Consider the following 13,350-nt stretch of genomic DNA (forward strand, 5'->3'; position numbering starts at 1 on the left):
ACTGATTTCCTTTAGGATGGACTGGTTGGATCTCCTTGCAGTCCAAGAGACTCTCAAGAGTCCTCTCCAACTCCTCAGTTCAAAAGCGTCAATTCTTTGGTGCTCAGCTCTCTTTTTAGTCCAACTCTCACATCCACACATGACTACTGGAAAAACATAGCTTTGACTAGATGGACCTTTCTTGGCAAAGTAATGTCTCTGCTTTTTAATATGGTGTCTAGGTTGGTCACAGCTTTTCTTCTAAGGAGTAAGCATCTTTTAGTTTCATGGCTGCAGTGATTTTGGAACCCCTAAAATAAAGTCTGTCACTGTTTCCACTGTTTCCCCCTCTATTTGCCATGGAGTTATGGGACCAGATGCCATGATCTTCATTTTTTGAATGTTGAGTTTTAAGTCATCTTTTTCACTCTCCTCTCACTTTCATCAAGAGGCTCTGTAGTTCTTCACTTTCTGCCATAAGGGTGGTGTCATCTGCATATCTGAGGTTAATGATATTTCTCATGGCAATCTTGATTCCAGTTTGTGCTTCATCCAGCGAATGATATACTCTGAAGAGAAGTTAAATAAGAAGGGTGACAATATACAGCCTTGACATACTTCTTTCCCAATTTGGAACTACTCCATTGTTCCATATCCAGTCTAACTGTTGTTTCTTGACCTGCCTATAAGATTTCTCAGGAGACAGGTAAGGTGGTCTGGTATTCCCATCTCTTGAAGAATTTTCCACAGTTTGTTGTGACCCACACAGTCCAAGGCTTTGGGGTAGTCAGTGAGGCAGAAGTAGATGTTTTCCTGGAACTTTCTTGCTTTTTCTATGATCCAATGGATGTTGGAAATTTGATCTCTGGTTCCTCTGCCTTTTCTAAAACCAGCTTGAACATCTGGAAGTTCTCATTTCATGTGCTGTTGAAGCCTAGCTTGGAGAATTTTGAGCATTACTTTGCTAGTGTGTGAGATGAGTGCAATTGTGTGGTAGTTTAAGCATTCTTTGGCATAGCATTTCTTTGAGATTAGAGTAAAAACTGACCTTTTCCAGTCCTGTGGCCTCTGCTGAGTTCTCCAAATTTGCTGGCATATTGAATGTAGCACTTTAACAGCATCACCTCTTAGGACTTGAAATAGCTCAACTGGAATTTCATCATCTCCAAGCTTTGTTCATAGTGATGCTTCCTAAAGCCCACTTGACTTCTCATTCCAGGATGTCTGGCTTTAGGTGAGTGATCACACCATCGTGGTTTTCTGGGCCATGAGTATCTTTTTTGTATAGTTCTGTGTATTGTTGCCACCTCTTCTTAATATCTTCTGCTTCTGTTAGGTCCATAACATTTCTGTCCTTTATTGTGCCCATCTTTGCATGAAATTTTCCCTTGGTGTCTCTAATTTTCTTGAAGAACTCTCTAGTCTTACCCATTCTGATGTTTTCCTCTGTTTCTTTGCACTGATCTCTTAGAAGGCTTTCTTATCTCTCTTTACTGTTCTTTGGAACTCTGCATTCAGATGGGCATATCTTTCCTTTTCTCCTTTGCCTTTCACTTCTCTTCTTTTCTCAGCTATTTGTAAGGCCTTCTCAGACAACCATTTTGCCTTTTTGCATTTCTTCTTGGAGATAGTTTTGATCACTGCCTCCTGTACAATGCTACGAACCTCTGTCCATAGCTCTTCAGGCATGCTATCTGTCAGATCTAATCCCTTGAATCTCTGCAGGTGGATTCTTTAGTAGCTGAGACACCAGGGAAGCCAGACCTTAGCTCAGTGGCGCACAACTCCCTGTGAGCAAGGAGGGGCCGTTTCACAGAAGAGATCCTCACTGACTCCAGCTGGGGCACAAAGTAGCCCTGGGACCATGACACAGTGCACTCTTTCCAGACAAGACTTTGGCCCTGTGCTCCCACAACAGACATTTAGGCTCCGTCCACAGCTACTTGAGAACTTCAGAGGGGCCCAGCACCCATGGAGGCCTGTGGTCGCCCTGGACCCTGGGCCTTGCCCATCCCTGGGATCCTGACCCTGTAGGTCTGGGCAAGCCCAGAGAAGGTGCATCTTAGCCGGCTCCCAGTGGAAGGTGCCGACTTTGTCTCTGGACCACACTCTGGGTGGCCCAGTTCAGAGTCCCCTGGGAGTAGATGGAGCAAAGTCACATTGAGCAGTCAGGCACTTGTGTAGGCTGGAGCTGCGGGCTTGAGACTGGTTTCTGGGGGCCACACTGATCAAGGAAGAGTCAGAATATACCACGCCTGGGGACAGAGAAAAAAGTGGGTTTTCAGAAGCCTGGCCTCCGTGAGCAGATGGCGCCTGAGTGGAGAGAGGAAGAGGTGGGGTCTTTGCAGGGGGTGGGAGCTCTGAACTCCACCCAGGGCCTCTCTCTCCTCAGGGTGTGCACATTCACAAGACTGCTTACAGCTCATCCCCTCACCCCAAGATGTCGTTGCCTAGTTTCTGTACAGGTGAGCACCTCAGCCTCTTCAAAGAAAGAGAGTCCTTGTGATCATTCTTTTTGCTTTTTGCCAGCTGCATGGCTTTCAGGATGCTAGCTCCCTGACCAATGATAGAATCTGAGCCCTTGGCAATGAAAGCACAGAGTCCTAACCAGTGAGCCAGCAGGAAATTCCCTCTGACTTTGCTTTTCAAGCAGATTCCATAGTCACTGTTCCCTGATCTCCAAGCACAGCACTCAGTCCTACCCGGAAGATGTCCTTTTGCCATTTAGTATTTGCAACAGTGAAGTAAGGCCATGTAATCAAGTATGAGAAGCAACCAGATCTACGGGGAAAACTCCCAAGAGGTCGTGTCGCTGGGCCGTCTTTCAACCTCAAAACAGAGGGAAGTTGCACCAAGATGGATGAACCAAGAGGAAATTATGGTGACAGAAGGCAGACAGAGGGCAACACGAGGTGTGCTTCTACTTTCGTGAGGAAACCAAAGTAGACAGACTCACAGAGGTGCAAAGTGGAGCAGAGCCTCCCAGGGCTGGAAGGAGGGGAGCGGAGGAGGCTGTCAGAGGACACACGTTTCAGTTACAAGATGGATCATTTCTGGACATGTGCTGTTCACCTCAGGGCCTGGAGACACTGCCACAGATGTGCATCTGGGCTGAGAGGGTAGAGGTGGAGTGCTTTCCATACCAGAAATGAGCAGCATTTAAAAATGAAGGTACAGGAGGGCGCTTTGGGAGCCGGTCTTCTGTTCGTGTCCTGGAATGTGCAAGCTTTCTCACACGGATCCCAAACTCCAAACTCTTAAGTGTAGACATTGGATGTGTGTGGCTTCTGTCTCTCAATCAAATTTTCACAAAGTCATGAAATCAAAAACTCCACAACAGGCTGTCCCTTTTCTCGGATGGCTGTAAGTTCACTGAAACTGCGAAGAGAACATCAGTGTGCTTTTTCGCCCAAGAATGAGTGTTCAGGAATGGAGTTGGGATGGATTTGGCAGCAATTTTAGCAACATCTCAGTGGATTTGAGGGGGAAGAGCCTGTGGAGACATGTATGAATAGAGTCCTGATATACCTAGATAGGTAAAGAGTCCAGGAATGCCCACAGCTGCCACTCAGAGTTTGTCATCGGAGAAGCCTGAAAAACAGGGGCCTGTCTTGTCACGTCCTGAAGGCAAGCAGCCACGTGCATTTGGAGCGGGTGTCCACAGACACCCTTACCTTCACACGGGTTGGAACCCCATGCCCAGCGTGCGTCCTCACCATGCAGTCCAGGGGAGAACGGGTTGAGTTGGCCACAGCTGGCTCAGGTCACGGCATGTGGACACAACTGGACCTGACAAGTGGTGCAGAGCCCCTGGATCCGTAGTGGTCTGGGGGAGGCCCCCTTCATAGACTGAGAGCAACAGGCACCATTGAGACCAGAACCCAGAAAAAGAGGGTGAATGTGGACCTTAGGCTGAGAGGACCCGAGATGTAGGCGCAGACAGGGCCGGGGCCTGGGAAACCCAGACGGTGTGCCATCCTGGCGGGGTCCCTCGGTCTCCGATCATAGCTCTGTGCCCAGCCCCGCCTGCACCCGGACTGGACTGACTGCCTTTTCTCTCAAGACGCTATGCATCCTTCTTGTCTGGACGAGATGTCCCTCTTTTACAAAGCTGCCCTGATGCCCTGTGGAAGAACTCTGTCTCCCCAGGTGGGATCGTAGGTGCCAGGTGGCCCCGTTTCCCGGGAGACACAGGGCTTCTGTCATGCCCATGTTCATGCTGCTGGCACCCAGCTCCCCCAGGGGTCTCACAGGGAGCCCCCTGCAAGTGCTCCCTGCAGTGAGACTGAACCCATGAAGCCTACCCTCCTATCTCAGAGGCATTGATTTTAATGGTCAGATAGTGAGAACAAGGGCCAGGACCAACCCCCAGCCCTTCTCTGGAGAGCTGGGGTGAGCAGTCGGTCATCTCTACACAGGATGGAGGACATTCCTCCCCAGCACCTCCCCCACTATTCCCTGCCACCCACCTCACAACTCCACGCCTTCCTTCCAGGAAGGCCTGGTGCCCTGTCCTCGCGGCCTAGCCTGACTGGCCGCTCCCTCCCCGATCTCGAGTCTCCTTGCTGGGATCGCACACTGGGCTTCCAGAACACCTCCTGCTTGACACTCCCCTCGGGGCCCCATCCAAATAGCCAGAGATTTCCCAGACTTACCAGGAGGTGGGAAACAAGGATGTGCTTGGAGTCCCCGATGGCAGAAAAAGGAACAGGCAGAGAACGCCTCAGGATGGAGCTGTGTGACCTTTGTTGGCCGTGGGAATCAGCTGGGGCAGAGCTGGGTCTGCGCCCCTGCAGGCCTCCACTGCAGCCGCCCCACCTCTCCTCCTACCGGAGGCCCCTCACTTTTGTCTCCAGTGACTTCAGGAAGCCCCTTTAGGTTTCCAGCAAATTTAAACTGAAAAAGAAGCCCTACAATAGAATCTGCAAGTGACACAAATGTTACCACCAAATAGGTGAGGCCTCAATCCTTCTAAAGACGCAGGTGCACCTTCTCATCGTCCACGGGTCCACCGATGGGCCACGCCCAGGGCCACCGGGGAGGCCCTCAGGGCGGACGCCTCTGAGCTGGGGTCTGGTTTCCAGTTCTTCTTACTTGCAGTTCCAGGGACACATTTCTACTTTCCGTCAGCTTCTGTCTCCACAACCACAGGAAGAGAGTCACAGGCATCTGCCTGGAGGGTGGTGATAGGACGAACGAGGCAGTGTATGGACAGCATCATGGAGACCTCGGCCCAGCTGGGCACTGACAAGCGATTCTCCACCATCCATGCCCCTCCCTCATCATGGGGCATAGTCCCTGAGGAGCAAGGCCTGGTCCGGACACCCTGGGCACCAGCAGTGAGACTCAGGTTCTGTAGCATGGCAAGTGGGGACAGCAAAGGAGGGCCTCGTGGGCTCCATTGGTGCCTGGCAGGTCCCAGAGGTGGGGGCAGATGCAGACACGGGCTGGGCCTTGCTACCTGGCCTTGGTCTGATTCATGCCAGGACCAGAGCTACAGAAAGCTCTTCCTGAAGAATCAAGTGGGGTGAAAAGCTCTGACAGCCAAACTTGCCTGCCCACTTCCAATTCCACATGCTGGGGAGCCTGGGGGTCAGTCCCTATGTTCTGACCCCACAGCAGCTGTGACCCCAGCAGGTACTCAGCCTTCCCAGCCTCTTCCTTCTTCCTGGACATGGCCTGGGGTCCAGTTTGTGGAGCCCTACCCCAAGGCCACAGGTGCAAGGCCTTGCACCAGGGCACAGACATGGAGTCCAGAAACAAGGTCTTGTCGGGAACTAACTGAGACCCTTGGTGACCATTGCCAAAAGCCCCGCCCCTCCCCCATCATCATCAGCCTGACCCCAAACTAGGCAAAAATGCCCACCCTCTGCTCATGCTATAGCGCCCTACCCCGTCACCTAATGCCAGGCTGCCAGCAGGAATTTTCTGTGTTGAAAGTGAAAGTGCAGGTTGCTCAGTCGTGTCCAACTCTTTGTGACCCCATGGACTATACAGTCCATGGAATTCTCCAGGCCAGAATACTGAAGTGGGTAGCTTTTCCCTGCTCCAGGTATCTCCCCAACCCAGGGATCGAACCCAGGTCTCCAGCATGGCAGGCTGATTCTTTACTGGCTGAGCCACCAGGGAACCCCAAGAAAACTGGAGCAGGGAGCCTATCCCTTCTCCAGGGGATCTTCCCAACCCAGGAACTGAACTGGGGTCTCCTGCATGGCAGGCAGATTCTTTACCAACTGAGCTTCTTTGTCTTGAGACTATAAAAATTGGCTGGAAAATTGCCGGCTCTCCCCGGCCTGTCAGGAGGTTGGCCCGCTGCATTTGCAGTGCCTTTATTATCTCTACTGTTTGCTTTTAATAAACTCACTCCCTTCTGAAATGCTCTGTCTGGAAATTCTTCTCCAACCCGAGCTCGGATTGCCATGACAAAGTTCACGACGGGCATGGGCAGCTACGCTGGGATCTCAGTCTGGCTGAACCCTGCCGTCCCTGCCCCCAATGCTGCTGGCCAAAATCTTGGCCTTCTTTGCCCACCGAAGCCGAATTTTCAGAGACGGAGTTTGGAGGAAATAGAAAGGTGGGGGAGAGGGGGACAGAGTAGGCTCAGACCTCAAGAACTGTGCCCCCTTCCTTGAGGAGTCTGGGGGTTTATATAAGACGAGGGGCTCGCAGTCATCGGTGATGAGGAACAGAGGTGACAGGATCTTGATTTCTCCCTCTTGCATCGTTTTGAAGACAGTCGTTGACTTGAGTCAGTAATCGGTAATTGAGTCTGGTAGGTGGGTGGCGCTGCGGCCTTCTTTCTGATATGTAACTACAAGGGGAAGGGTGTTGTAAGGGTGAACACCAGACAGGGGATGTATTTAGCATGCAGTCAAAGGGAAAAATGTGAACTCTGGCTCCTGCAGAGTTAGGTGGCAGAAAACCAAGCTTAGTTACAGACATGCAGAGTTAAAGTAAAAAAAACTAGGAATGTTCAGGCCTGCTCACTATTCTTTTTATCGTCTTTATTCCCAGGAAAGGGAAAAATAAAAACCCATTCCTCTCTTTTTCCTCCTTTTCCCTGCAACACCACCCCCAAATCAGCAGTGTAGGACTCTTGTTCTCTCCCGGGATGAAATCAGGCCGGGGATCGCACGACCTACCCCCAGTCAAGTGCCTCCCTCCACCCATCCTGGCCAGAGCTCCTCCCATGGTGCCTTTGGGGCTGTCCTGGCAGAGCCACTTTCTCACGCCATGTGTAGCCCTCCAGACATTTCATTCTGACAGCTCTGGGCAGCGTTTACCAATGCTCTTTTCAAAACTGTTCTTTAGATCCTGCCAATCTGACAAGCTTGTCCCTGTCGCCTTCACAGCTACTCCTACGCAGATGCTGGCTGCTTTCCCTTGAAACGACTTCATTCAGAGTTGGTTTGGGGTCTCCTGCCACAGTCTCCGTCAATTCGGCCAAATTTCCACTTCTTCAATTCACATTGTCTGGGAGTCAGGCCCTACACGGGTGCTTATTTTAGAAACATCACACATCAGACTTGGTGTGGAAATGACACTCCCTTTCAGGGATCCAAAGACTGATCCATCCATGTTCTCCCTTCTTTATTTTTTCAGGCACCTCAGCTGTTCTCCCCCAAGCCAAACTTTCTGAAGCCTCCCACCACCCACATGAACTCAGGCCAGTCAGACTTGAATCTACCTCCACAGTGCTCACACACAGAGGCTCCCGTCAAAGGTGACCCTTAGCAGTACCGATACGTGGCCACCAGACACTGGAGGGGGGCCATCCTGTGTGGGTCCACCACCCCTTCCATATCAGCGATCACACAGGTAGTCTGACACCAGCCAGCTCAGGGCCAGACCAGCCACAGGGAGGCCCTGGGAGACCTGGGACGTAGCAACTTGCTCCTGGGGCCTGGTCGGCAGCTTGGAGCCATGAAGGGGCTGCTCTTCTGTACTTTTGGCATGTGTTGATTCGAATTTGAGAACAAAGGAAATAATGGTTTCCAGCTTTTTGCTTCCCTGTGAATGCGAAGAGAAGCTGTGAGCCCCCCTCAGAGTGATGTGGGGGAAGGGGCATGGGCAGGAGGACTGGATGGGGGAGGCCTTCCTCTTTGGGGGTGTCCTCCACAGGGTGTCCAGGTGAGAAGCGGGACAGGAAGAAAGGATGGTGCTGGTGATAGCCAGGGCTCACTCGAGGAGTGGTCTGTGGCGCTTGTTCTATAGACTTTCTATCTAAAAGTTTAAGATACCCAAGGGGGCAGGGCTCTACTCACTACCACCTGCCCCAGAGCTCAAATCCTAAGGAGGCTGCTCTGCCCTCAGGGTCCCCACCTCCCCGGGTCTCTGTGCTTCTCCCTCCTCTGAGCTTGCATTTCAAGAGATAGCAAGGTTTGCTTCAGAAAAAAACTGAATTCACAGCAATGTTGACTTATTCTGGCACTAGCAAACCCAAACAACTGAATAAAAAACCAGAAGACACCAAAGGACTCCTTAATGAAAGGGCAGGAGACCATCAAAACCTTACCTGATCCTGCTGCAGGGCAGTGGGAGGAATGAGAAACCTGATTCGGTTGGAGACTGACCGTTCCAGCAGTGAAGCCACGGTTCTCAACATTAACGTGCAGTACAAGCCCCTAAGGGGAGGGGAATCCCTTTCCCATTGTGCCGGACATAGTAACTCAGTCATATCCGACCCTTTTGCCCCTCCATCGACTGTAGTCCACCAAACTCCTCTGTCCATGGAATTCTCCAGGCAGGAATACTGGAGTGTGTTGCCATTTCCTACCCCAGAGAACCTTCCCAACCTAGGGATCGAACCCTCATCTGCTGTACTGCAGGCAGATTTTCTATCACTGAGCCACCAGGGAAGCCCAGTTACCCATTGCTGTGAAACAAATTAGGCTTCCCAGGAGGCTCAGTGGTAAAGAATCCACTTGCAATGCAGGAGACACAAGTTCTATCCCTGGGTTGGGAAGATCCCCTGGAGGAGGGCATTGCAACCCAGTCCAGTATTCTTGCCTGGAGAATCCCATGGACAGAGGAGCCTGGTGGGCTGAAGTCCATAGGGTTGCAAAGAGATGGACTTGACTGAGCTTGCAGGCACGTGAAATAAACTAACAACTTCAAACAGCGAGCATTGATTATCTCACAGTTTCTGTGCCCCAGGAATTCAGGTACAGCCAAACTGAGTGCGCTGACCAAACTTGACAGTGCTGGCTGGTGGGAGACTGACTGCTTCCAAATGCCCCATGTACCTGCTGGCCTGCCTTGGTTCCTCATCTGTGCATCTCTCCAGAGGCTACCTAAGTGTCCTTGTGGTCACACTGAGCCAGCTAGTGTCTGAGGTTGGAAGCCGCAGTCCACAAACATTTTGGGTAGATTGGGCAGTGATGGTCATCACTTCTGCTGTCGTCATTTCATTCAAAACTAGTCACCAACTGTACAGATTCTGAATTGAAACTTACAAAAAAAAATATTTCTTTCACACAAACAAGAGACAGGTCAGGAATATTGGGATCAAGATTTAAGTTTTTAAATTTAAAAGGTTGTTATGTGGGGTGTTTTCACTGGAGTAGCAGATGACCTAAACATAAGAGAAAAATACTTTCTGTTCTGAAAACCAAATGGCTTTTTAAAAAGACATCTTTATTCTCCAAGAAATCAGATGCAGTTGTAATGATGATCTGTTTTCTCTAAAATTTGACACTGCCATCCTGTATATTGTTGTTATTGTTGATTAGTACTAAGTTGTGCCTGACTCTTTTGCAACTCCATGGACAGAGGAGCCTGGAGGGCTGCAGTATTTCCCAGGTCAGAATACTGCAGTGCCTTGCCATTTCCTCTCCAGCAGATCTTCCCGACCCAGGGATAGAATCTGAGTCTCCTGCATTAGCAGGCGGATTCTTTACCACTGAGCCACCGAGGTACATTGCTGTAAGTGTTCTGATGGAAATCAGGGATTTGCCCTAACTTTGCAGACTGCTCTTCCTGTTTTCTGAAGCTTAGACCTTCTTTGTCTATTTCTCCATTTGTTTATAAAGGCGGGCTCTGGTTCCACTGAATGCATTATCCTGTGTAATGTGATTTTATGTCTTTTTAAAACTAACTGGATGAAAAAAATTATTTTTTAAACCGAAAAAACAAAAATTAGTCACCAAGTCCAGCCCATACTCAGAGGAAAGGAATTACATGAAGGCAAGAATCTCAGGAGATGGAGGTCAGGGAGACCAGCCAGGGTGCTGCCTGCCAGTTAATTAGCATGGATTATAGAGCTCCACCCAGACTTTATCATTCAGCAGGCAAGGGCCGGAGCCAGAGAATGTTCACTCCTAAATAATTCCTGGCCGGTGTTGCTGCTGCTGGTCTGAAGACCACATTTTGGGAGTTGCTGTTTTAAACCCCCTTCGTCCAATCACAGTGGGAAATAAAACCTGTTCGTCCAATCACAGTGGGAAACAGCCTCCAGCTGCTGCAGGAGATTGGACTTCACCCAGGCAGCAGTCAGACCCAGGCATCCAGTGCTGAGATTCTGGCTGAGCCTGAGCTGAATAAGAATTTAGGGAGTATTGTGAACTTTAAGACTTTGGATTTTTAACTCACAGGAGAACAAGAGCACTCTATTTGGGGTTTAATTCCTTTGGACTTCAGTTTCTTAGGACTTCATTTTGTAAGAGGAGTTAACCTTGAAATCTTAAATTTGATTTTTTCCTGGGAATGAGATAATAGAGGCCCAGTTAGGGTGGAAATTTCTAGGCTGACTTGTCATATTAGAGTACAATTGTTTGACTGTGCTTGTTTAATTTTGTTGAGGCTTGGAAATGTGGCCGGAAGTTATTTGGGATGGGAAAGAGAATACACAGTAAACATTTGGTTTGGGTAAATTGTAACTTTAGGGTGAATTTTTACAAAAACCACTTTATTCAGATATAATTCACAAACATCATGATTCAACCATTTCATGCGTACAATTCACTGGTTCTTAGTATATTCATAGAATTGTGCAACTATTCCCGCTATCTACTTTTAGAACATTTTCTTTATCCTCCAAGACAATCCCCTACCCATTACAGTCACTTCCTGCCTCTCTGCCACCCCCAGCCCTGGGCAACCACTAGTCTCCATTGTGTCTCCATGAATTTGTCTCTTTTGGCCATTTAACATAAACAGAATTATACAATATGTGGTGGTTTTGTTGCTGACTTTTTTGAAAGCATAATGTTTTCAGGGTTCACCCACGTGGTAGCATGAATCAATACTTCATTCTTTTTATTGTCTGATTATATGTCATTGTATAGATATACTACATTTTGTTTACTTGTTCATCAATTGACAGACATTGGGGTTTTTTTTTTTCCTATTTTTTGATGCTATGAATAATACTGCTATAAGAATTTATGTATTTTTTTTATGGTCACATTTTCATTTATATCACCATTTACACAGGAGTAGAGTTGCTGGATGATGAAACTCTACCTTTAACCTTTTGCAGCTGTACCTTTTTATATCCCCACAAGCAATATAAGAAGATTCTAATTTATTGTCTGTCTTTCTTATTATAATCATGTGGTGGGTGTGCAGTGGTACCTCAGTTTGATTTTGATTTGTGTTTCCCTAGTGGCTAATGATGAGCTCTCTTCATGTGCCTATTGGTCATTTGCATGTCATTCTTGGAGACATGTCTGTTCATATTCTTTGATATCTTTAAATTGAATTATTTTTCTTTTTAAAAATTTAATTGGGTTATTTTAAAATTTTTAAAATTGGAGCCTATTTATTTATTTAAATGGATTAGTTGTCTTCTTACTGGTTGTAAGAGTTCTTTATAAATTCTGGCTACATGTTCCATATCAGATAGATGATTTCCAGATGTTTTCTTCCATTCTGTGGGTTGTCTTCCCTCTATCTTGACAGGATTGTCAAATGACAAAATTAAAACAATTTAGGAGTTTATACCCTTTATTCAAGGGGAAGCTATCCTTGGGTTGGGGGTTACAGTGGTACACCCTCTCAAGGGATTTTGGTCAAGAGCAAGTTTCTGGAGCATTAGAAGCAGCAATGTAGAGACAGGGCATAACTGATTGGGCTTGCATATCTAACTTTATTTAGAAAGATCAAGGAACAAGGAAATAAGCATGGAGCCAGAGGTGGTTTGGTGCTTAGAGCTGGACTGATTGGATATTGCATTTCTGGTCCAAGGAAGCATTTATGAGAATGTGAAAGGTCAGTTTGCTGACATGGCACCTTCAGCAGAGCAGCCCCGTCTCGGGCCTAGACATTTATTTCCACAGTCCACCCTTTTGGTCAGCCTCTTGGCCACTCTAGCGGTTTGATGAAAACCATTGGCCTTAGTATGAGTCAGTTATCATTACATCTTTGGGTCCCAGTGTGGTGTTCACAGGAGAACACATCAAGTTCAGATTCTAGGAGTTGACTATGTCCTCTGGTCTCTTCCATCATCCTAGGCCACGAGAGACTAACCATTGCCTAGGCAACGGCTGCCCACATGCATTTAAAGCTTTTGAGAGAATGCATGTGTTATGAAGACAATTTTTAACAACGAGACAATGTCCGTGGTTTGAACACTCCTGAGTGGGCATCCCCATGAACCAGCTAAAGTCAAATAAATCAAGAAATGATCCACAAGAAGGAGATACTGATCTTCTCGACTTACAATGTGCTTACAGCCTGGCAAACCCATTATAAGCTGAAAATATCACAAGTCAAACATGCATCTAATACACCTAACCTACCAAACATAGAAACTCAGCCTGAAAAGAAAGTGAAAGTTGCTCAGTTGTGTCCGACTCTTTGTCACCCCGTGGACTACAGCCTACCAGGCTACTCCGTTTGTGGAATTCTCCAAGCAAGAATACTGGAGCAGATTACCATTCTGTTCTCCAGGGGATCTTTCCCACCCAGGGATCGAACCAGGGTCTCCCGCACTGCAGGCGGTTTCTTTACCATCTGAGCCACCAGGGAAACCACCTCAAGTGTGTTCAGAACACTTACATTATCCTGCAGCTGGGCAAAACCATCTAACGCAAACCCCATTTTATAATAAGATGTTGACTTTCTCATGTAATTTATTCAATACTGTACCAAAAGTGAAACAGAGTGGTTGTGTGGGTCTAGAACAGTTGGAGTGTGTCAGTGTTCACCCTTGTGTTGAGTGCTGATGGGGAGTGTCAGTTGCTGCCTGGAGCCACGAGAGAGAATATCTGTTTGGACATGAAAAGGAATTTCATCCATAAGAATAAATATAACATATTAAGAATAAAATTTAGGAAAGAATAGAGAGGATGACTCTTACCTAACAGGTATGAAAACATGATATTTCAAATGCAGTAGTTGGCACAGAAAAATGAACCCAGCTAGAGTCAC

The sequence above is a fragment of the Capra hircus genome, chromosome 13, assembly GCF_001704415.2.
Source record: "Capra hircus breed San Clemente chromosome 13, ASM170441v1, whole genome shotgun sequence".
Lineage (NCBI taxonomy): Eukaryota > Metazoa > Chordata > Mammalia > Artiodactyla > Bovidae > Capra > Capra hircus.